Source organism: Equus przewalskii, chromosome 24, assembly GCF_037783145.1.
Source record: "Equus przewalskii isolate Varuska chromosome 24, EquPr2, whole genome shotgun sequence".
NCBI lineage: Eukaryota > Metazoa > Chordata > Mammalia > Perissodactyla > Equidae > Equus > Equus przewalskii.
Genome location: NC_091854.1, coordinates 11815029 through 11840908, shown reverse-complemented (window position 1 = coordinate 11840908; position 25880 = coordinate 11815029). Strand labels below are relative to the sequence as shown.

The window sequence follows — 25880 nt, the reverse complement described above, 5'->3', positions numbered from 1 at the left end:
ATCATTTTTCTTATGATGAGAACTTTAAAGATCTACCCTTTTAGCAACTTACAGATATGCAAATACAGTAGTATTAACCATAGTCACCATGCTGTACATTACATCCCCAAGGGCAATCCATTTTTGAATTTGAAACAAACTCATAAACAAACACCCCGCCCACCAGCACCCCCAAACAACTTGGTGGGCAGAGAACTCTATATTTCATAGGAGTCACTTCCAGATATTGCAGTAAGTTTCCAAAAATAAAGGCACAAACAGTTCCCCTCACACTGATTTGTTATGATAACCGCAGGGCCAAGAAGAAATATGGATCATCCTGGGGGTACAGAACACACAAGGACTAGATTTTGCCCATTTTCATAAACATCATGCAGCATAGTTAGTTCAGAATCCTACAGAGTCTACTTGGCATATTTACGGAGCTGAGACCCACATCGGTGCATCAGGATGGTTTAAGGTTTGGGGAACAGGTTCCCCCCCTGACAAATAGCATAATTAGATATAATGTCTTAAGTGAAGATATTAGCTCAGGCTTTTAACAGTGTGCAAGCTTCGGCTTCCGCAATAACAACCTAATCTTGTGTGGGAGCCATCCCAGGCTGCACTTGAACACAGGCACTGTGCGTCCACCCGCAGATAAAGCTCGGAATGGTTTTATTTATATCGTCCTTGTTAGTCATGCAGTCTGTGTGCAAACAGAACAACATTATTCTTATCTTCTCGGAAAGTTTAATTCATGAGCAATTAAAAGCTGGTGCAGAAAAAGGACCAGGCAGCAGGCAGAAGTTCATCCTAGCACAGCACCCCCAGATAGAGCACTTTGTGGGGGCCACTTTCACCGATAACAGCCCCACGTGCCTTCCGAATTGTTTTTAATAAATAGTTGACTCATGTTAGGATGATCCCGCTGTAATTAAATAAGATAATGTCGCCAACAATCTTTTCAGAAGTACCCTGTTGAAACTTGCTGTCCTCAGGCTCTTGCCAGAACCCATTCCTGCCTCCTGCTCCTGTCTGGCTTGTTTGCGGGGGCGGCTGCCTCTGGGTCAGGTTGGTGCTGTGGTGGCAGAGAGGGCTCAGGCAGGAGGGGGCACCGCGGGTCCCAGCAGCTGCTGAAGGCCTCGGATTGAGTGAGCTCTATTTGGAACAGCCATGGGCCTGACCATGCTCTTTGTTGCCTTAAGGTCAGGGAACTTAAGAACCACAAACCTGGACTGCTCTATCAAAAAGGCACGCTCGGCACCAGCTGTAAATAATGGGGGAAACGGTGGGCTTGAGGGTGGGGCAGGGAAGGGGTCTAAGGCAACTCTCTGGACTCTCTGCTCAATTTTTCTGTAAAGTTAAAACAGCTCTAAAAAATAAAGTCTACTATTAAAAACAAAGAAAAAGTCATGCTCATCCATAGTGATGGGGTGTGAGGGGCCATGATTTATTTAAAATACTTTTTCTTCCTCTCCATAAGAAGAAGAATGGGAGGAAGCCGGGAGATGTGGAGGCCTGCACCCAGGACAGGGGATGAGAAATAACATGTCCCCTTGTCGGGGCCTTGGTGGCCTCCACTGGTAGGAAGGAAAGAGAGACTTTGCCCAGCTGCGAGGGCAAAACTTGAGTTTTGCCTGACCCTGTAGCACACAATACATGCATTTGTCTTCTTGGCATTACGTGGGTCGACTTGTTACTTGATTAAATGTTTTACTTTTCAACTGCTTAGCTTTATATAGATCAGCCTCAGTGCTAGAGAAGGAATTTGTACTAAAAATAATAAGTAGTTTTGGGAATAGATTGGATCCGAAATAAATACAGTTATTATAGCAATAATCCATCTTAGGGCTTGAAGAGACTTCAGTTATCATCTGGTGCAAACCTTGTCTGCTCTTAAGTGGGCATGAAAGAGTTAAATGATGAAACCCAGCCAGGAGAGTAGTGGAAGTTTTAATCCCAGCTGCTGCCCCTGGGGGTGAGAGGAAGAGATATTTGATAGTTTAAAGCAGAAAGTAAATATAGAGTAAATTACTTCCATGTAATTGGGGAGATTATTTCAAGTAGATTGCAACGTGGAAATGGATTGCTTCGTTTTCGAAACCTAGGGTGACTTGTACATCTCTCATCATGGCTTCAAGGTGGCACTGAAGGAAGGAGCGATTCCTGGCTTTCAAAGGCAGCTCTAACGAGTGTATTTTGTAAAGTCAAAGCTAAACATCTTTGATACTTGAATTACTCAGATCTGTGCAGTAGTAAATAAGAACCGAAATATAGAGAGATATAGAAATATGGTCAACAGAAATGCACTACCTTAAAAATCTGAACCATAAGCCCTCATAGACAGAAAACAGAAAACTCTTTGCAATTAATATAATCACCCTCATTCAAGGAAATGGTCAATTTGATTTGAAATGGTGTGGAAAAGCATGGGACGGGGTCTGTGTGAGACACCTAAAGGAATTATTATAAGTTTTTTCATATAATGAGCCAATTTTCCAGTAACTTCCCTTCTTTGGTAGTGGTGCTCTTTCCTGAAGCCAGTGCTGGGTCCACATAGCAGTCTTTCTAATATTTTTTTCCTCTTTTTAAGTACGCAGGCTCCTGAACCATAGAAGCCTGCCTGAGGTTCCTGGATGTCCCCATCTCTGACTTGGCGCCAATTGCCTGGCCTCTCTCAGGTTTATTTTCTTATTTGTGAAATGGGGGTATTAATAGTACTTGCCACGCAGGCAAAATGTTGTGAGGACTAAATGAGAAAATGCATGTAGAGCACTTGCCACTTAGTTGGTTTTATGATTATGATGATAATCACACATAATAAATTATTTCTCACATGACATGATGTTGAGCCTACTCACTGTTCTATTTTTCTTTGTCAGTTCAGTGTGTAGCGTCCAGAATTGAACAAAATGCTCCAGATATGACCTGATAGTGCAAAGGCAACTATTATCTCCTTCATTCTAGGTTCTATACTTCTATTGATGCAATCAATTAGAATGTTACATTTCTCTGTTTATGTTCAGTCTGTTTTTGAGGAGAAGGGTTGGCTACCCCAATCAAACTGCTGGCTAGAATCTCTCCTCCTCTGTTGAACTTTGGTATGTAGTTTTGACCCTGGTGCAGGACCTTACATTTATCTCATTACACGTGATCTTTTTAGGGTTAGTTCCTCGTTCAAACCTATGCAGTCCATTTGTTCATTCATTCATTCATTCTAGAAACTTTTATTATGCACCAGGTACAGTGCCCATTATTTGCCATCTTCTGAGATTTCTTAATTCATCGGAGTTTTGGCAGAGCACTATTTCTACATCTTCATCCAAGTTGTGTAACATGTTGGATAAAACAGGGCTAAGGAATGTCTTTTTTTTTTCTTTTTTTTTTTTTAAAGATTGGCGCCTGAGCTAACAACTGTTGCCAATCTTTCTTTTTCTGCCTTACCTCCCCAAATCCCCCCGGTACATAGTTGTATATCTTAGTTGCATGTCCTTCTAGTTGTGGCATGTGGGACACCGCCTCAACGTGGCCTGATGAGCAGTGCCATGTCCGGGCCCAGGATCCGAACTGGCGAAACCCTGGGCCGCTTGGCGGAGCTCACGGACTTAACTGCTCTGCCAAGCGGCCAGTCCCAGGAATGTCTTTAGAAACTTTCCTCAAGGCTGACCAGCCCCCTTAGGGCACCGCCATTTAATTGTTATGAATTCGTCTTGTTATGGCCATTTGGTACAAGTTATTTTTCAACTTGACCAGCAGGAAATCTTGAGACCTTCTCAGAATTTTTGTTCAAGTCAGGATTCACTAGGTCTGTCTAGTCACCTAATTCAGTATTCCCACCAAAATAAGAAGACTAATCTGATGTGATCTATCTTCTAAATGAAATTAGGCTGGCTTGTCTTCTAAAGGGCTCAGAAGACATATTTTCATAACCCATTCTAGAATTTTGAAGAACTTAAAAACAGAGTGTAGGGCCTAAAACATGACAACCGTCTGTTTCAGACACTCGTGCCCACCATGTGTAGCATGGCGGGAATGATAGTGAGAAGGTTGGGAAGTTCAGCTGGAAAAGTCCACCCTCAGGCACTGCCCTCCCCTGTATTGTGGAGCATTTGCTGTATATTTTACTTAGCTTTTTATATGTATTTCTCCCCTCCTGGGATCCTTGTGGTTAGGAGCAAGTTTTTCCTCATCTTTTGTAATTCCTATCACAGTGCCTGACTCATCATAGGTGGTTGTAAATTGCTTTTTAAATTGATGTACTCAAGCTTTATTTGTAAACCTAATGCCCAGCCTATTACAATTAAGGAGAAAGAATATTGCCCCCTTTCAGTCCAGCATGTGGCAAGTAGAGGAGACGCCTGTAGGTCTTAGGGCATCCCTAGAAATCTTTAGGGAGGCCTAGGAGAGATGCCCCCTTAAACTGCATGAAACTCTCAAATGATTAGCAGCATAGCCTAATAAGTGAGAAGCAGTGAAATGGTTTTCTCAAAATTTTGGGAAACGGGTGATCTTCTTTTCTCTTTGTTAGTACTAGGATTTTGGAATTCTTGGGGAAAAATTGCATGTTAAAAAATCATTGTCCCATTCCAATCTTTGCAGAGTTTCCCTTCTTTAAATTTGTTCAGGGTAGGAGTCTGCTTCTATGGACTTCTTGACGGTAAGCCTTATCTCTGTATTTCTATCTCTAGTGTCTAGCACAATGCTTGGCAGAGAGGAGGAACTCAATAAATGTTGGATGCACAAATAATATTTGTGAAAGTACTTTGTAGACTGTAAAACCTTGCACAAATGAAAAGATGACGAGGATGATTGCTTAAGAGGCTTGGAAATTGAAGTGGAACTCTTATCTTAATGTACTATACACACATACACACACGCACGTACACACACATTTTTCCTTTGAATAGTGGCTACATTTTTTTTTTTTTATGGGAAAGGTAGTGGGACACTGGTAATTTTAAAAATGTAAATCAAAATGTGTTTGCCTACGTTTTATTGCTGTTTTCTCCATTTGCTCTTCTGGCTTTTGTTGGCAAACATGTTTGTATACTTGATATTGTTGTCCTCACTTACCTGGATACCTTCCCATCGTACCCATCTTTAGCCTGCCATACACTCTTGACTTAGATTTTCCAACTGCTGGGCTGTCAGGCTTTCAAAGATGAATTTTTAAAAGTCAATTTCTTTGAAAGCACTTGAACCAGAAGTCAAATGGTATGATGTAAACCAATAGTTTTTCAATGAAGAAATGAAATGTCTCAATAATGACAAATAAGGAATCTAACCTATTGACACCAACTTGGTTACACTGTATTGATTCCTATGAAAACATTATAAGAGAGTGCTCCATATACCCTGATCAGATTACAAGTTTACTCCTTAGTAAAGACAGAAATAGTGTAGGATGCAAGAGCTTGCCTTAATGTGTCACTTGATGTTAGTTGTTCCTCACTGATCCAAGGATTTTCCTGGATTTGGGTGGGTCAGGCTGTCAGTGAGAAGCCACAAACTGCATGTGGCCATGGCTACATGATTGACTGTGCGTGATCTAGAGATGTAGTGGGTGAGTCCAGCGTGTCAAGGGCAGGTGACAATGACATGGAAAAAGTGGTTTTGCTACTTAGGCAGTGATTAGCAGGGTGGAAGAAAAGATCAGAGTTCCAAAAGTTTCTCACAAATGTCTCAGTTTCTTGGGGCTTCATAGTCTTTAGAGATATGCTCCACATTGGATTTTGGCTGTTTCACTTCTTCTCGTGTGAACTGGTAGAAGTGGTGGTGGGTTGGGTGGGGTCGGGGAGGCTTCATACGTCCTCCAATCCTCTGAGCTAAATGCACCAGGGGAGTCCCCTGATAAGCCAAGACAGTTCTGCATATGGCAGCCACACAGCTCAGCAGGGACTTCAGACTATCACACTGCATAGCTCTCATCCTTCTGGGCAGTTGGCAAATCCAAAATTTCAAGGTAGAGGGATTTATGGTGGCAATCTAGAAATGGGGGAGGATCGGGGTCCTTGTCTTAAGGCTGCTTTGCTTAGCAAGCACATTTTTACCTAACTTGAGTGCTTATTTTGGCATATTTGGAGGTGGATAGATGGAAATAATGGAGAGGGATGCTCAGGAAACCCAAGTCACCCTTGGGTACTGCTCATGGAATCCAGGCCTGGTAAACACTGCAAAGCCTCCACAGTGTTGTGTGAAGCAAGAGGTGCTTCTTCTGAGGGTCTGAATTCACCCTCCAGGTAAGTGTTTTTCAAGGTGTTGTCTACTAAACCAATCTATCAAGGCTGGGGGTGGGGAAGGTTTCCAGGGAGGGAGCGTCTGCATTTTTCACAAGCACCTTGGATAGAGCTCAATGCATCATAAAGTTTGGAACTAGTATCTATGAAAAGAACCTTCTCACATTCTTCAGTTTCTGGTCTTGATTTCTTTCTATCTCCTTACAGTCTTTTGGAATATGTCTCTCCCATATTATTTTTCCCATTGTGACTAGAAAGTCTGCATCTTTCGCAATGAGTTGTGTTGTCAAAGAGTGTCCCTCCAAACCTTTCATGTTCCATCTAATAGGGAGGTCACTTGCATTTATAATACACAGAATTGGCAGTTACCTTGGGCAAGAACAAAAACATAACGGCAATAACATTAAAACCGTATATTTGAATAAGGCATTACAATTCATAGTTGAATTGAATTAAATTGCATGGTTAAATTCATAGTTAAATTACATGATCTCATCAAATTTCACAACTTGGTGTCAGGATAGGTAATATTATTCCTATTTTTCAGATAAGGAAATTGAGGCTCCGAGAAGGCAAGGACTTACCTTAGGTCAGCTGACTAGTATACAGAAGAATTGGATCCTGAGTCAGGGTCTTCCAACAACTGGCCCATTGATGCTGACACAAGCCACCAGATGGCCTCCTGAGTGGCTTTTGTGCACATCCCTTGTAAGTCGATGCTTGGAGCAGATTTATTGATGTCAAATCGACTGGGTTCTGACCTTTGTGATTCCTTTTGAAAAATTTCCATTTGAATTGTCATGGACATCCACTTGTTGAATGATAATTTTATCTTGGGAAAGACACTTCTGAGTTGGTCTAGCTCCACTCTTACCCGCCAGCTTTACCCTAGGCCTTAGCATTTTTGAAACGACTCACACCCCTATCTTGGCTGCCATTGTATTACTCCAGGGAGGGTAGGAATCTAAGAGTTCCAAAAACTCGTTTTTCTCCTGGCTGATTGTGCTGCATTTACAGACACATGTATGCATCTGCTTTTTAGCTCTGCTACTACTTTATTTTGATCATCTTGATTTAACACCTGTGAGCTCATGTTCCTTCACTAAAGTCATCAGATTAAAGAAGGAAAAGGGACCTTGGAGGCCCATGCCGTATCTCCCTGAAGACAGGCCTAATAGGCACCCATCCAGCCTCTGCTGTGCCCTTCCTGTGGTGGGGACATATTGTCAGGAGAAGCAGCCCATAAAACTAGACCCTTCTTATTGTCACATAATCCTTCTTTTATATTGGGCTGAAAATTTCAAACTTTATCTTCCACACGTTGGTCCTTGTTTTGATATCGTAAGCAGCACAGATGTCTTACCCTTTGTTTTCATGTGAGAGTTCTTCAACTTCATGAACCACTCATTAGGTAGATCTAGAGTTACAGAATTTGGAGTTGTTATGGGCTGAATTGTATTCCCCCAAAATTCATATGTTGAAGTTCTAATCCCCAACACCTCAGAATGTGACTCTATTTGAAGACAGAGTCTTAAAAAGAGGTAATAAATGAAAATCAAGTTAGCAAGGTAGGCTCTATTCCAATATGGCTGGTGTCCTTATAAGAAGAGGAAATTAGAACTCAGAGTTACACCCAGCAGGAAGACCATGTGAAGGCACAGAGAGAAGATGGCTATCTATAAGCCAAGGAGAGAGTCTCCAGAAACCAACCCTGCCAATATCTTGTCTTGGACTTCCAGCCTCAAGAACCATGAAAAAATAAAAAGTCTATTGTTTAAGGCACCTAGTGTGTGGTACTTTGTTATGGCAGCCTGCGCAGCCTAATTCAGGAGTCAAGTGTATGTGGGGTTGGAGCCAAGGAGATTGATGAGGTCATCTAGGATAGTACTTAGGCTGACAGGGTAAGAGGACCATGGGAAGAAAACCTTTCTGGAGTAGGCAGAGGGAGAGGGCCTGGCAGCAATACCGAGAGGAGAATCAAGAGAGAGCAGAGTGAAAGAAGACAAGGAAAGACAGTTCTCTCCTTCTTTTATTTTGGGTTCTAAATTTGTTAATCTCATGTTCACTCTTGTCAAAGTTGTCTTCAGCATTTAAACTCTCTCCTTTCCTTGTCCCCACATACCAAGTAAAGAAGGTATGGGTTTTAAATCTGAAAGTTGGTCATCACAACTTTCAAAGGTAGAATTAAAGGGTTTATATTTGTGTTGTTGAATTAGGAGTCAATCTCAGAATTTACTTGGGGAATTTTTGAAAGTACACATTTCTTTGACCTCAGACTATGAAATTCAGTTTCAGTACAAATTTTGTAGTGGATTGCTACCACGTATTTTGGAAACAAGCAAACAAACAAACAAAACTCCACATAATTCTCCAGGTGTTCCTGATGTGCACACTGATTGGGATACACTACACCAGACGAAAAAAAGATTTTTTTTCCTACATATCCGGCAATGATGCCAGAAAATTGTAGATTTTAAACTTCACAGAAAATGGAAATTTACCTCTTCTTTTGAGAATGTTTTGAGAATCCAGGAAGCACAGTCTAAGTTTCCTATTCCTTTTATCTTATTGCTTTTAACACACTGTTGAAAGTGATGGTTGTCCCGGTCACCTTTTGGGAGGTTTATTTTCTGCCTCCAGCAATGGTCTCCCTTGGTCAGCACAATGATCTCCCTTGGCCAGCAGGCACTGATCTTTTCCCGTATTTCAGGATCTCAGTCTGAAATGAGCTATGAAAGCTTACAACAGTCAATCATATTGACCATCACATTATTCTTTGTGACTTGGGAGAATACACCTGTTTTCTCTAATGCTCTATCTGCTGAGAATTAGGAACGATTTCTATGTAATAAAGAACTATTGCTCACCAGGAAGGATACTCTTCTGTCTTGTGGAAGAAAACTTATGACATCGAACTTGATAAAAGCTATCATTTTCACAAACTCGAATAAAACAAGTCTTCTCAGTCTCGCCACTCACCTCTATAGGTTCGAATATGTGGAGGAGACCAAACCGGAAGGAAAGCATCGTAGACTTTAGGCTGAAACAAATCAGGGCCAACTAGGGGAATCAAACTCTTTACAGAAACAGTGAATTGTGCAACATTAACTTAGATGTTCTAAAGAAACTCTATCATGCTCTTTATTCATTTCTGGACTTTTTTTTAACTACTGGGCCATTTTTTTGTGGGGGTGGGAAGGCAAGAGGATCTTGGGAATAACCAGGACAGCCAGACTCTGTTAATTTAGTTCAGGTATTCAGGCATCAGGTATTAGGTTAATTAAAACTAATTAGTATTAGGCTCTGAGTAGGTAGGTAGAGCTATTATACACTATGCCTAGAACATCACAGTGGGAAGTTGTGTATATGTTGGGGGTGGGGGAGGGCCCTGTCCTGAAATTTACCAGGTCTGCCTGATGGGTACTGAACTTGACTGGTTTTTCTACTTTTGGGATGTTGAGAATATCGTCCCCTGCCCCAAATTATATTTTATCCAGGTGTCATGGTGTCTGACATTCCACCCTAAAGATTCCTTCCTTTGGCTTTCTTTCCTTCCCTTAAAAATGGAAATTCTCTGGGTTTCAGCAAAACACAAAATTAATTCACGCAGGCAAATACGCTAAGCTAGTTATTGGCTTTGTTTTCCAGTGGCTAAAAGGGACCAACAGAGCTGGAAGAACCTTGGAAGTTCATCAGTGGGGATGAAGGGGTGGTTTGCTAAGGAGGTGAGAGGAAAGCCCGGAGAGAGGAGGGAAGGGCCAACAGGCACACAATTTGCCCATTTGGGAATTTTGAATGGGACTCACTCTGCCCACTCAGTACCGCTTCAACACAAAACAAAGTAATGTATCTTTGAGAGTTCCTTTAATCTCTTGCGCTAGGTATTTCAATCATTGAACCGGCCAAGACTTACAGAGCTGGAGGAGGGAAGGGTGATTAGCTTTGTAACTAGAGTGTGAGTAGTAAATCATGACATTTATTTGGGCACAGAGGCTAGATCATTAATGTTTGAGGAGCACCTTTCAAAATTCAAATGCAGAGAGCAGACAATGATGTTGGTCTTTTGGGCCATCTCCCCCTTTTTGAGGTCAGTCGGAGAGCTTGAGTTATGAAGCACTGGAAGATCGTTTTGATCCAACATTCAGTTTTCTTCTTTTCACTTAGGAAAAACCTTTCAGGCCAAAGACCATTTGAGGTGGCCCTGCTTTCTCCATGTTTCACTCACTGGCCCCTCATTTCACAAGAGCTGCGTTTCAATCGACCATGTCTCAGGAGGGAAATGATTCCAGTGACCTCACCGTGGGGAGACAGGAGCCTCTGGCATGTTATCAAACTGCCAGGCTGTTCTCCATAAGCGGGGCTCTTGGCTTTGGCGTAGGAAAGTAATGCAGTAGGTCAGCCCCTAAGCGTCTTGGCGAAGTTGTTAAGCGCCTGGGGAGCACTAACCACTGCTGTTGGCGGGGAGACGGGGCTGTCACCTGCATTTCACCTTCAGAATTGGCCCTGATTAAATTAAGCTATGCAGGTGGAGTCCTGGTTTGTGAGAAGGGTACAGAGACTGAGGACATGCTGGCATTTCTTCCTCGTGCTGCTTCTGAGGACACATAGAAAGGTGTTCTGGCCAAATTAGCCAGTTATTAGTTCCCCAAATAGCCTAACTTGACTCTCTGAGAGAGTGGGAGGCTGTTTTCCCTGAATGTTTTGCATCTTGGCTTTCATGTTACTACATGAACATTCAGCCCACAGATTTCTGTTATCTAATCAGGTGCATCAGGCCGTGGTGGAGACGAGAGGGGAGGAACGCCCCTCTGACTCAGATTTTGCACAAACAAAACTCAGCCTTGTTAGCAAAGACAAGGAAGAGCACCCACGGCTGCTCAGATTAGATCTCTCCCCCGACAATCTGGGGAGCAGTGCAAATGGGTGAGTTTTTATGGAAGATAAGCAACACAAGCGCCCCACTTTGGTATGCTAAAGAAAATTAAAATGTCAATATTTACACATGACCTTCAAGGCTCTCACACTCTTGCTTTCTTAGGATTCAGTACAGACTGCATTTTCTTTAGTCCGTTACCAACAGCTTGGAAATTCAGTTAGAGGACATAACCCAAATGTTCTCCAAATGTTGCTTCCAAATGGTCATCTTGAAAAGTGCTGTTTGAAGGCGTGCAACCTCTCCGCACTGAGAGAGGGTGTTGCTCTGCTTACCCAACTGCAGGGGAATTGTCGGAGGATTAAAACTGCGATGATAAAGATCGCGCCACGCAGCGTACTTTAATTTGTTGATAACTAAAGCAGAAGAGGCCTTTTTACAGGCTTCTGGAAGCCTCACTATTGTGTACCGCACATTCAGCCCCTGCTTGTCTGCTGACACAAACAAATAAACACGATCATAACGGTTGAAATGTAGTTAGAAACACAATTGAGAACATCTGTATTGTAAGCAGAAATAAATTAGAAATACTGAAGTGTTTTGTAGCTGTGAAAACGAAGGAATAAAAAAATAACCCACAGTACCTGGATTAAGCAGTGATAAATAATGTATAAAGCAAAAATCTCATTACCCCCTGTGTAAACTCCCCCCCAGTGAAATATATTTTATGAATGTAGTAACACTGTAATAACCAAAGCATTTGTTTTTCCCACAAACTTTCCATTTCATGACTGTGAGATTGTTTGGATTTGCAAGTTCGGGACAAAACATCCCTGAATTTACCAGTTTTGGTCTTTTCCTGGTGACCTTCAGGGCTAGAACTCCTGTGCAGCTCTCATGCCACCATTTATCAGAACGCCACTTTACGCTTTTGTGAAAGTTTCCCCCAAAGCAGCCACATAAAAACCAGCAGAGGCAAACCCCAATCCCCTCAACTCTGGAGGAAAAGGCCTCCAAACTCTTGTCCTGCAGAAGCCACGGGGAGGGCCAGCTCCGCCTGCACCTGGCAGCAACACCTGGTGTGGCCCCAGACTCCAGGCCACAGGCAATAAAATCGATCATGTCTCTCTAAGTGAAGTGACAGCTGCCAGATTAGTGAGCTTTGTCCAACTGAACTCTGTGGGCCATTACAGGGGTGGCCAGAATTTCGCCCTAGGTGCCACCCTCAGCATAGCCAGGGACCAGGAGGAAGGCAATTCTCTGCACACCCGCCTCACTCCTACAGCCCTTCCCTCTTCAGTTTCTTGGTTCTTTTCTTTCTATCATAGACCCTGGTCAGACTCTGGAACATCATGGAACCCAGCAGCATACTGAAGGGTCAAGCCTGACTCTGGAGTCCTGTTATTTGTGAAACTCAGTTCTCCCGGGCTAGGCAAGGTGAGCACCATATCTTGAAGACATGCAAGGGCAAGAAGGGAAGCATACAGAGCTGGCTCAATCAATTTTTTTTTGTACAATAGGAGCCATCCTAAGCTTCACTGTCTCCTACCTCAAATATTTAATGATTCTTTCTGAGTTTTTAATTAATGAGTTAACATACATTCTCTCTGGCTCTCCGAACATCCTGGGAGTGGTTCCTAAGTGAACCACTGACATCCATACAGACAACTGCCCGAATCCTAGCCTGCTGCCTGGTCTGGGGCTGCTCTTACTCGCAAACTTGTGCCCGTGTCCTGTTTCTGCCAGGCCCCACTGGGACAGCAGTGGTGGTTAAGCAGCTAAGCAGAATGATCCCATTAGAGTCCCTTCTAGCATGAAGTCATGCATGAACTCATTTTTGGAGTCAGTAGAAACTTGTAATTTCTCCTCATTTTCATAGGCAGCTATGGCATAGTGGGGGAGAATTCCTAGATTATGAGTCAGAAAACTTGCTCTTAAATCCCATCTCTCCCCTCACTAACTGTGTGACGTTGGATCAGCCCATCTCTGAGCCTCAGTTATCTAGAAAATGGGGGTAATACTAACTTACACTTTTCCTTTTAGTAGGACCTAAGTAAGGTAATGTCAATAAGGGGGCTTCATGTAGTTTAAAGTGTTATTGAATAGTGTGGTGTTATCTTTTGTCTTAGTCCATTCAGGCCACTATAACAAAATATCAGAGATTGGGTAGTTTATGAACAACAAAAACTTATTTCTCATAGTTCTGGAGGCTGGATGTCTGAGATCCGGGTGCCAGCATGGTTGGGTGAGGGCCCTCTCGAGGGTCTCGGACTTCTCCGCTTCTTGCTGTGTCCTCACATGGTGGAAGGGCCAGAGGAGCTCTCTGGAGCTTCTTTCAAATGGGCACTAATTCCTTTCCTGAGGCCTCCACCCTCACCACCTAATCGTCTCCCAAAGGCCCCATCTCTGACACCATCATCTTGGGAACTAGGGTATCAACATATGAATTTTGGGGTACACAACCTTTCAGCCATAGCATCATCATTAAAAGGAAATATCTATCCTACCTGTGCTCACAATGTGGTTTGAGGATAAAATTAAATAAAATACATGAAGAAGGCTTCAAAAAGTGTAAAGACCGAAGCAATCAAAGTACATCACTACATTGTGAATGTGATGCCTATAGCCATGTCAGCTGGATTACCGGCGCTCAGTAGCTCCATGTACACATTTCCCATAGAAGCACAATCTTCTAGATCAAAAAGAGGATGCAGAGGCTGGAGATATTACATCTGGTGTTGTCTTTATCAAAGTCTTTTTATCATGAGCATCTCATTTAATTGTTTTGAGATCTTTGTCTCATTTCTTTTACTTCTAATACGAAGAACAATCACCTCCTAATGTGGTTGTTTGAAAAACATAATTAAATGGATTCCAAAAATAGTTTTAAGAACACAGTTCTGTGAAGGACATAAATTGTGCGTGAACTCTTTCAGCAATGAATAGGCACATCTCCACATACCCCCAGGATCTCAAGCTGATAATGTAACACGAACCTATTGAATCAGGACAAGGTGATGGTTCTGCTCGTGTGACAATCTAGGTCTCGGAGTCTGGTATGCGGGCAGGGTGTAAAGAGCAGATTGCATTTTCAGGAGAAAGGTTAAGCTTGAATGTTTTGGACAGGAGGTGGTTAGATGCATTTTTAAAAAGTCTTTGAATTTACCTGATGAGTTTTGTGTCCTTCTGATGGTTGTAGCCTATTCCAGGTTATGAATAAATTTAGCAACACAAAAGAGGTCATTTAAAAATCTCTCCCTCAGCTGCTCCATTTCCTCTGGTGCCCCTTTGGCTTTCTCCTCTTCTTGACTAATTTGGCATCCTGCAAGGCTGCCCTTCTGATCACTGTGAGCTTAAGATTAGTGGTATGTGGTTTTAGAAATGTTTTGAAACTTTCATGGGAAAATTGTGGAAAGGTGGAGGTTTCCAAAAAACCCTGAATAGAAGTTAAGAGATCCATTTTTGGCTTTAAAACAACATTTTATTTTGAACTAATTTTACTTATGAAATGTTGAAAAAGTACTATAAAGGTTTCCTTTAAATCCTTCACTATGCTTTCACTTGTGTTAATAGCTCTCATCACCAGAGTATAAATATCAAGAATAGGCCATTAACATTAGTACAATATTATGAACGAAACTACAGACTGTATTAGAAATTCAGTGATTTTCCTGCAAGTATTATTTTCGGGTTCCAGGATCCTATGCAGGACCTCACGTTGTGAGTCTGTGACACTTTCTTAGTCTTTCCTTGTCCTTCCCGACCTTGGCACTTTTGAGGAGTAGCAATCAGTAATTTTGTAGAATGTCCTTTAATTTAGATTTGTCTAATATTTTCTCATGATTTGGGTTAGATTATGCACTTTTGGCAAGAATATCACAGAAATGATAGTGTGTCCCTTTTTCATCACGTCATATGAAGGAATTCATGATGTTGATATATCTTGTTACTGGTAATATTTACCTTGATCACTTAGTTGGGCTGATTTCTGCTGGACCATAAAGTTACTATCTTTCCCTTTTTATTGATAAGTATTTTGAGGGAGATACTTTGAGTTTATTCAAATCCTTTTTTTTTTTTTTTAAAGATTGGCACCTTCCTTTCTTTTTTTTTCAGGATTGGCACCTGGGCTATCAACTGTTGCCAATCTTTTTTTTTTTCTTTCTGCTTTGTCTCCCCCAATCCTCCCCCTGTACACAGTTGTATATCTTAGTTGCAGGTCCTTCTAGTTGTGGGATGTGGGACGCCACCTCAACGTGGCCTGACAAGCGGCGCCATGTCCATGCCCAGGATCCGAACCCTGGGCCGCCACAGTGGAGCTCGTGAACTTAACCACTTGGCCACGGAGCCGGCCCCTCAAATCCTTTTTATCCTTCTTCATTTTCTCTTGCATGAATGAGCAGACGTGTATTTTCTTATATCTAAGTTCGTACACAAAGGATCACATACTCTAGATACTATTTGGGGCTTTGCCTTTTTTCATTTAATACCTGTCACGGTTTTCCTCATTCTTTTACACAGTTGCATAGTACTCCATTGTGTGGATATACCAATTTATTCAAGCACTCTCTCACACATGGGCATTTAAGTCATTTCCAGTGTTTTGCAATTACAAGCAATGCAGCAATGAATAAGTTGGTGCACATGTATTTTTGCAAAGTTGGAGATATAGCCCCTGGAAGTGGGATTGCTAGGTGAAAAAGAAAATGCATGTGAAGTTCTGCTAGACATTTCCTGATGTCCTTCTCAAAGGATTGTACAAATTTGCGTTCCCACCAGGAATATATGGAAGTGTCTGTTTCCCAGAGCTTCACCAAAGAACTTTACTAGTAGAAGCAATTCTCCTATTTTCAAATTTTTGCCAATTTGATAGGTGAGAAATGGATTTCTTTAATTGTAAGTGAGTTTGAGTACTTTTTTGCGTATTTAAGGACCATTTTTATCTCTTTTTCTTGGTGAATTATCTGTTTATGTCTTTCCTTCATTTTTCTGTCAGGATTTTGATCCTTCTCTTTGTCCCTCAATTATTAAGACTTCTTTATGTTTGAGGAATATGAGCTCTCTTGCTCTAGTATTTGCTGAAGTATTTTCTCCCCATTTGTCAGTTGTCTCTTGACTTTGTTTTGGTATTTTTTTGGCATGGAAAAATTTTAATTTGTGTGCAGTCAAATTTATCAACGTGTGCTTTTTAAAAATCGTCTCTGGATTTTAAATCATAATGAGAAAGCCTTTTCCTTACTGTGGTTAAAGAATAATTTAGCCATGTTTTCCTCTATATCAAATGGTTTCAGTTGTTACACTTCCTAATCTACTTGGAGTTTATTCTACTGTTCAATGTGAAATGTGGACTTAATTTTATCTTTTTCCAAATGACTACCTAGTTGTTCCAGAACTATTTATTAAAAAGTTCATCATTATCCCAGTGATTTGAGATGCCACTTTTGTCATACGCTAGCTTTCCATATGCATTTGGGTCTAATTCTGGACCATCCAATTCCACTAATCTATTTGTTTATGTCTCTGTTGTCCCAACACCACACTGTTTTAATTGTCAAGACTTTATAGAAAGTTGTAATTTCTGGTAAGACTAGTCACCACATGCATTTTTTCTTTTTTAGTGTTTTTCTACCAATCCTGCATGTTTTTTTTCCCTGTATGAACTGTGGTAGCAACTTTAACTCTAGAACATAGATTGTTGATATTTTATTGGAATCGTATTAAATTTGTGTAAATTAACTTAGGGAGAACTGATATTTGTATAATGCCATAGTCCTCTCCAAGAATAGGGGATGTCTTTCCATTTATCCAAGACTTTAGTAGTGTCTTTCAGGAGTGTTTAAAAAGTTTTCCTTGTACAGGTTTGCACACTTCTTGTTAAATTTATTCATAAATATTTACTACATTTTGATCCTCTTGTAAATGCTTTTTTCTCTATCATTATGTCCCCTGTTTATTTTTATGAAGCCTATTGATTTTTATATGTCAATTTACATCCTGCTACTTCAACAAATTCTTTTATTGCTTGAGTTAATTTTATTAATGATTCTCTGGGGTTTTCCAGGTATATTATCATATCATCTTCAAATATAGGTTTCCTTCTTCTTTAATTATTCCCATGCCTCTAATTGATTTCTCTTGCCTAATTGCATTGGCTAGTACCTCTGATGGTAGCAGAGACAGTGGAGATTTGTGTCTCACTCCTGATCTTAGTGGAAATGGTTCTAGTGTTTCTCCATTAAATAAGAAATTGACTTTGGAACTACTTATCTATGTTGAGAAAGTATACATCAATTCCTATATACTGGACTAGTTTTACCATAATGTGTGTTAAATTTTGACGAATGCTTTCTCAGTGTCTATGGAGATAGTCAGATGATTTTCTTTCCTTTAGAGTTATTGTTCTTTATAGCGGGCTGAATAATGGCCATCAGATCCTAATCAATGGAATCTGTAAATGTTTCCTTATGTGATAAAGATTTTTCAGATGTGATTAAATTAAGAATCTTCTGATGAGGAAATTATCCTCAGTTATCCAAGTGGGTCCTAAATGCCTTCACAAATGTGGTTATAAGAGAGAGGTAGAGTGAGACCAGACACATACATAGAGGAGAAGGCAATGTGAAGATGGAAGCAGAGATTGGAGTGATGTAATCACAAGCCAAGGAATGCTGCTGGCCACCAGAAGCTGGAAGAGGCAAGGAATGGATTCTCGCAGTCTATTGAGGGCACATGGCCCTCTCAACATCTGAATTCCAGACTTTTTGCCTCCAGAACTATGAGAGAATAAATTCGTGTTGTTTTAAGCCACAAAGTTTGTGGTAATTTGTAACAGTAGCCATAGAAAACTGATGGAAATTTTGATACTAGGAAGTGAGGTGCTGCTGTCAAATACCTAAAAATGTAGAAGTGGCTTTGAAACTGGATAATGGGTAGAGGCTAGAAGAATTTTGAGATACATAATAGAAAAAGCCTGGATTGCCTTAAACAGACTGTTGGTGGAAATATAAATCTTAAATGCACTTTTGGTGGGGACTCAGAAATGAGGAGCACGTTATTGGCCACTGGAAGAAGGATGATCTTTGCTATATAGTGGCAGAAAGGAGAGCTGAATTGTGTCCTACAGTTGTGTGTAAAGCAGGATTTGTAAGTGATGAACCTGGGTATTTAGCTGAGGAGATTTCCAAGTAAGATATTGAAGGTGCAGCCTGGTTTCTTCTTGTCGCTTATAGTAAAATGACAAAGGAAAGACACAAATTGAGAAAAGAATTGTTAAGCAAAGAGAAACCAGCACTTGATAATTTGAGAAATCATCAGCCTATCTAGTCTACTACAAATGCTGCTAAAATGAGGAGATTTGCTGTTAGGTAAGCATGTTCTGGAAAGAAAGTTAAGGGTGTGGCTAGACAACCTTTTGCTAGTGTTGAAGAGATTTAAATGTGTTGTATTTTGTTTACTAATATTTTGTTTAGAATTTTTGCACTGATATTCGTGAGTGTTTATTTCTTTGCATTGTCTTTGTTTAGGTGTGAGTATTATATTTGTATTATAAAAAGGATTAAAAAGTTTTCTTTCATTTCCAATATTCTGGAGCAATTTATAGAGCAATGGAACTAGCTAGTATTTGAAGCTTTGGTAGACTTCCCCTGTGAAATCATGTGTGCCTGGTGATTTGTGTGTGTGTCTGGTGGGAGGTGGGGGTGTGCTCCTTAGTAACTTTCTCTATTTCTTGTATGAAAATTGGTTTGTTTAAGCTTTCTAACTCTAATGAGGTAAATATATATATTTCCCTAGGAAATTATCTATTTCATCTAGGTTTTTGAATTTATTTGCATAGAGGTCTATAGCTTAGTCTCTTATGATCTATAAATCTTTTTCTATTTCAATGATTATTTCTCTCTTTTCATTAATTTTTTCCTTTTCTGTATATTTGTACTTTTGCTCTTTTTTGGGATCAAGTTAGCCTGTGGTTTATCTAATTTTTTTAACTTTTTCCCCAAATCAGGATTTTGATCCTCTACTGTCCTCTTAATGCCTATACTGCAATATAGGCATATCTACTTTTTCCCCTCTCTTTTCCCAAATTTTAGTTGCAATGTTTCTACTTTGTCATGATACATAACAGCTATATGGTAGTCTTTCACTTCCATCTCCAATTTGATTTAATATTGTGTGTATATTTATATATTTTACAATGCCTCATATCAGACTTTTTATTGAAGTTTTCCTAGTCACAGTTTGTTGGATAAAGCTTATTCTTTAGTAAATTCTTCAAGAATACTTTATGGGTACAAAATTCCATATGTTCTTATATATTGAAAATCGTTATTTGACATAACTTTTATATGATATATATATATATTTTTTAAGATTGGCACCTGAGCTAACAACTGTTGCCAATCTTTTTTTTTCTGCTTTTTCTCCCCAAATCCCGCTAGTACATAGTTGTATATTTTACTTGTGGGTCCTTCTAGTTGTGGCATGTGGGATGCGGCCTCAGCATGGCCTAATGAGTGGTGCCATGTCCTCATCTAGGATCTGAACCGGTGACACCCTGGGCCACTGAAGCAGAGCACATGAACTTAACCACACCGCCATGGGGCCAGCCCCTAGTATTGTTAACTGGTATAGTCAAGGACAGCTTGACTATATATAAAATCCTTTGTTCATAATTTCCTTCATTGAACTTTTAAAAAATGTTACTCCTTTGTACTTTGGTTTTAGAAACTCTGGTGCCATTTGAACTCTTTTGCCATTACTAATTTTGCAAAAAAATAATTTTGCAAAGATTATTATTATTGTTTTGCCTGGAGGTCTTGAAGATTTTATTTTCCTCTTTGAAATCTAATAGTTTTACTGGGATATATCTCAGTTTTGATCATTCTGGGTTAATTTTCCTAGGTACCTACTAAACCTTTTCAAAGTGTAGATTCAGGTCTTTTTCTATTTCTGGAAAAATTTTTTGGATTATAATTTTCAATAGTCATTGTGTTTCATTTGTTTTCTTTTTCTTCTTTAGGGACTCCAATAATACAAATATTGTTCCTTCTTTGCCTGTCTTCTGCTTTCACTATTTTTCTCTGATCTACTTTATATCTTCATTTGTATCATTTTCATTCTCTTTGTTGTTTTCTTGCTTTTTGTCAATGTCTCTTATTAAATTTTCACTTAAGTCTGTTTTTCATTGGGCATTGTGTAATTTCATCTTTATTTCTGAGATAATGTCTTTTTCTCTTCCATTTCTTTTCTGAATTCAGTCAACTATTTTTTTATTTCTCTATATGTTTTTTTCTTCTGTCCATTTCTACTCTCAGTGTTTGAATTTCTAATTTGAAGTGGTCTTTCATATCTTCAAATGCTTGTTAGGATATATTTAATTTAGTGTGAAGTGTAAACTTAAAGTTTCCTTCTGTTTCATGTCTTTTCTTGGGGGAGTTTGGATTTTCCTCAGTTAATTTGCATGAAAGTTTGTTCTGCAATGCTCCTGTTTGGATTTTATTGTTCTGTTTTTCATTTTGCGATATTGGAACATTTTACATGGTTCCCAGTTAAATGGCATTCTTTACTGTTGTTCTAGTAAAATTCGGGTACTTTAGCTGGATTTTGTTGTTTGTTTTGGTGGTAGGGGAGGAATTCTGAGTCCACCAATTTTGTTGATCTACTTTTTCTTGTGGGATCCTACATTTTTTTCTTACCACCTCATTGCTAAACGATGCTTTTTTCTTCATTCCCCCCCCCCCCCACTTTTTTTCTCTCCTAGAAGTTATGTGTTTGAAAGACCATCCCTTTAAATCACACTTGCTCATTTCAACTGTGTCTATCCCTTTAAATTGTGTCTTGTCCTTTAATTATCTGCCTACCTATTAAAAGGCACATACTTTGAAATCCCCTTCCTGAAGTCCTGCTCTATTTAATTTTTCTGGCACCCTTTCCAGCTCTCCCTAGGATCCCCTTGCCTATGCCCTCCTGTGGATTTCTAGTAGTTTTTATTGGTCTGCCTTTGCTTGCGGCAGAGCTCTGTGGTGAGAAAGGGAGGGACAGAGGGCATGGGACTCATTTCTTTTTCTCTTTTTGCTCACAATTTTGTTTTAAGCACTCTGGCATTCTCTTCAAGTAGCATCGAGAGTGTGGTTTTGCATAGAGATTTCGTAGTTCTGAATCTATTTTGTTGTTTGGTGGAGGGAGGGGGTTGGGGGGTTACTTATTGTACACCTGTCATTGTCTTCAGCTACTTAAAAGTCCTCAAAGAATGCATGTCTGCATGGTAAAAGAGCAATCTCATCCTTGCCAATAGTTTTACGTACCACATATGCAACTATGACCCCCACGTTAAGATTTCGAACCTAGACTTTTTTCTAAGCTTTGGATCCATATATCCGACTATAGTCATCCAACCTCAAACTCACCAAGTTCAAAGCTCAACAATTTCCTTCCCTCACAAGTTTGATCTCCCCTCGCTCCTCACACACATTCTGTTTCTTGCTGAAAAGTAGAATTCTCCACTTCGACACTCAGGCCAGAAATTTGAGAGTCATCTATCTCCCTTGTCCACACATCCAACCGGTGCTTAACAAATGGCTTTTGGATGAATGTCCTAACAATTCCTGGAAGAAGATGAAAAAGAAACAAAATTCCTGTTCCTCGACAACTTTTGGCATAAGGCTGGATAGGATGTTCTTTGTTAAGGAGTAGATCTTGCTAGTGGTGGGAATAACAGCATGGAACACTTATAATTTAATAAAGAGTTTATAGGAATGACAAGCTTCTTATTAGAGTGCAAGATCTTGGAGGCAGGGACAATGTCTTATTCATTTGATAATCTTTCACAATACTTGACAGAAAGCTTAATAAAGGTTATTAAGGATATTTTAAATAAATGAATAATAAAATGAATGAATGACTATGATATCACCTGTGGTAATAGCACAAATCTCCTACTGCAAAGAAAAAGTGGTCTAAAACATCACTAAATTTAAACAAACCAACTCAAAATCCCACAAGCATTAGGAATGTTACAAAATGAATGACTTGGACACTCAGAAACTGAGGCAAACTGGAGAATCTAAAGGAAGGTTCTTACCCATTTTTTTTGTGTGTGTCGTGAACCCCTTTGGCATCTGTTGAAGCCTGTGGACCCTTCTCAGAATAATGCTGTAAAAGGCATAACATAAGACACATAGAATTACCAAGGAAGCCAATTACATAGAAATATAATTATCAAAGTATTAAAAAACACGCAAACATGTGATATAGTAATATATGTGCTTCTTAATGCATTAAACAAGAAGATCTAGCAGCCACACTAATAACTACCATATTTTCAAGTAGTGGTGAATATAAGCAATTTTTCAAGGTATCTGCAACCACTGTAATATGATAGGAAAACATCTGTGACTTCTACTGGTGACACATTAAGGCACTGCTAATACCACAGTAGTTTCTTGCCTATATTCATTATTGAATAAAATGCTAAATTTCAGTTAGATGTTAGTAAAAATAAAGATACAATTTTTTCCCATCCGAGTTCATGGCCATGTGAGTTCTATACACACGTCTACATCCATGAACTCTAGGTTAAGAACCCTTGGCTTAGAAAGGGCTGCTGCTAATCAGCTCTGACTATAGCCGTGCAGAACTAGGCCCATGGGTCCTCAGTTTTGGTGACCTCTGATCTCAGCCCCAGCAAGATTATGGGTCCATCACCTCATGTTCTCTCTATAAGAGTTGCCCTTATGGTGGAAAAAAAGATGGGAATGTGACAGCTGAGTTGTTCCTCAACAGGCAGAAAGGTCTGTATTGCCCAAGACAAAATGGACTTGCATTTAGCAAAGTTAAAGATGATATCCATAAGCCATTCTCTCCAAACACCAGTCTGAAGGAGCTCTTGTGGCTCTGTGGGCCATGACAGAGGAGGGCGTGGAAGGTGACGGAAGAACGCTGGAACCCAGAAAATAAATTCTGCAGCCTGTAGATAATAAACGAAAAGGGTAAGAACTTCCCACTGGCTGATAGAAAGAAAATGTCACAAACACGAAAACATAATAAAGCTGGGTTTGAGTCTTGGGTGCCTTCCCATCGTGATTAATGATTGGTCTCAAATAGGATGGGTAAGGGAAAGTGAAGTTCCTCTTGAAGTAGCTTTAGAAATGCCACAGCTTAAAAAAATTATTGTAACATCAATTTAAGGAAAAAAAAAAAACTCTGCTAAAATGTAAAGGTCAAGAAAGATTTGGGTGTTTTTAAATGCTGTCTTGAAGAAATCTTATAAAGGTTAAGATGTCATGTAGTTTCAGAGTTATGGGCATGGGAGGGGGGTCCTGGACAAAAGCAGTGCTACCTCGGGGTCCTTGGTGACTGTGACCCACACCCCAGTGATATGTATGCCCGTTAAAGCCGGAGAAGCATTGCTTGCTCAAGACGTATCTTCTGCACGGCTAAGTGTGTCACTTGTGGGCACACACAGAGGCCAGCTCTCCCTTTGGGAAACCGATGAATGATAAGAGTAGGTCATACCTCTCAGAAGAAAAGGGTGGAAACTGCCATTGTAGAGTTCTGATCGCTCTTGCCAACACGTATGAAAGGAAGCAAGAGCCTGACACAGCACACTCGCTGTGGGCAGTTACCTGAGTGAGCTTTACGTGGATGATGTGGGCCCTTTGAAGAGCAAGCCAGGTCTTTTGATCCCTCACACCACCTCTCCCCAAATGTTCTTTGCGACATTAATTGATTTTAAGTGGCAGGGCTGGACTTTCAGGTAGGGGGCTAGAGCTTGGCAAAACCATTTGCAGGGCACCAGGAAGTGACTTTCAAAATGCAATCTGAGTGTCTTGTTAATTGAGCCAGGAGTCCACCATCAAAGAGCCAATCATTTGGGTTAACTTTGAGTTTCCTGTTAAATATGCAAGACTTGCTGTTGCTGTTCAGGCCACTTCCCCTAGCATGGGGGAAGTGCTGTTCCATTCTTCTCTCATGTCAGTCCCAAACTCGTTTCCAAAGCCGGCTGAATTACACTGACGCTTCCTGCTTATTACTGCTTCTTCTTATTTCTGACTGTACTAACTTTATATTCCATTTGTTTAACCCTGAAAAAATACTCTTTTGCTATTTCATATAACCTGTCTTTCCAAGTGTATTTTTAAGCCCATCAAGGGCAGAGACATACCCTATTTTTTTGTATTCCAGCCCTCAGCTCAGGGCACTATATCCAGGAGGGATCCAATAAACTAAAAAAAAAAAATTATTTGTTAATGATTCATTCTCAGTTATTAATGGTTCTGGGTGCCAGTGCTTTCCAGATGCTGGGCATTTCACACATGTCAGCTCACATGATCCTCACACTTACCTCGTGTGGGTCCTGTGATCCCCGTTCTAAGAGGAGGAGACCAAAGCTCAGAGACCACAGGGGACTTTGCAAAGTCACATTGCTAATGCAAGTCCAGCCCAGATCTGAACTCAGATTTATCTGCAATGTGTGTCTGCTCTTCATGGATACTGCTGTGGAAATGAGTTTTCCTTCTGTGGCTTCTGAGAGCAAATCATATAAGGGTGTTGGGAGGGGAGGGCCAGCCTGGGAGAGAGATGGGAGACTAGGTTCCTGTGAGCAATGCTTACCTGCAGGATACTGGGAAACTTGCTTCTTTCTCTGCATCCCAGCTTGTCAATCTCTGGTGTGGGGGTGGTTATCCCTCCCTAACTCATAGGGTAACTGAGAAGTTCAACACTTTAGTGGGGTTCAAGAAGAATCAAGGAAGAGAAAGGGCACTGGAGGCGAGAGCTGACCTTGGGGGCCGTCCCCAGGAGCTGGGTCCTTTGATACTTCCGAGGAGGGCAGTTCTGTGTCTAGCCACTCCAGCTGCAGGGTCTTGCTTTTTCTCCTGCTCCTTGTTTCTGATTTCTTAACCGAGTGGCAACAGATCTTTTCGAGGGTGGCCCTCATCCCGTCAACGAGCCTGCAAAGTTCTATCTTCCACCTTATGACGTCGGACAGAGCAGCTCGAGTCCTTACGCTCAGGACGCGGAAGCCAGGAATTGCTCCTTTAGGAACCTACTCACAAGGAAACAATCCCCGCCACGGGGCCTGGGCTCCTTCTTTGACATTCACCACAAACACTGTTGCTTTTGCAGACATCCAAAAAACAAAACAAAAAATCCCCAAAACCCTACACACCCTGGATTCATGAGGACGGGGACCTAATGTGATTCTTCCCAATCAATAGTCAATGAGGGATTTTAATTCATGAACGCGATTACCATGATTACTATGACCCCTATGGAGTCATTGCATTTTACTACTCTCCCTGGGAACTGGATTTCCATATTTAGGAAGGAGAGCAAATGATATCAGGAATCTCATGTAGCTACATAAAATTCTTTCCTAAATATGTAGTGCTTTTCTAAGAACCCTTTCTGACTAAACGATTCAGTCTAGTATTAAAATGTTTTACAGATCTATAATCTACCACCCCAATTAAAACAAATGTTAGGTATAAGGGACAAAAGTTAAGGTGCCCAACGTTTCTATCAGAGCTGCTCCTACTACATGTGTCCTCTTTGATCTGCCTTAAAGACTGAGATTCCCGCATTTGAACAATTCTTAATATTAGAGCAATTTATTTGGGTTAAGGTATTGTCTCTAGAATGAACCTATTAAAAATACCGGTTACTTGGGCCTAGTAACACAATTCCCATAATAACCATTATTCTAGCTGCATGAATTACTTATCAGATTAATTAGCTGTCACCTATCAGACAATGTGGCTCTGAGGAAATAAGGCATCTTTTAATGGACATCA

The 25880-nt window shown here is 40.5% G+C and overlaps 1 long non-coding RNA gene across 4 annotated transcripts; it reads right to left on the bottom strand.

The window, feature by feature from the left end:
• Window positions 1-10065: 10065 nt before the first annotated feature.
• Window positions 10066-25060, bottom strand: LOC139079061 (uncharacterized). Of its 4 annotated transcripts, none has more exons than XR_011532329.1 (5): window positions 24700-25060; window positions 22909-23053; window positions 22169-22239; window positions 21495-21692; window positions 10066-11585 (listed from the first exon to the last, which is right to left on the bottom strand). It is a non-coding gene; the product is annotated as an uncharacterized lncRNA (long non-coding RNA). The 4 variants fall into 4 exon arrangements; XR_011532333.1 differs by having other exon boundaries at window positions 22792-23053; window positions 24868-25033; XR_011532332.1 differs by lacking the exon at window positions 21495-21692 and having other exon boundaries at window positions 10066-11582; window positions 22792-23053; window positions 24700-25033.
• Between the last annotated feature and the right edge of the window lie 820 nt (window positions 25061-25880).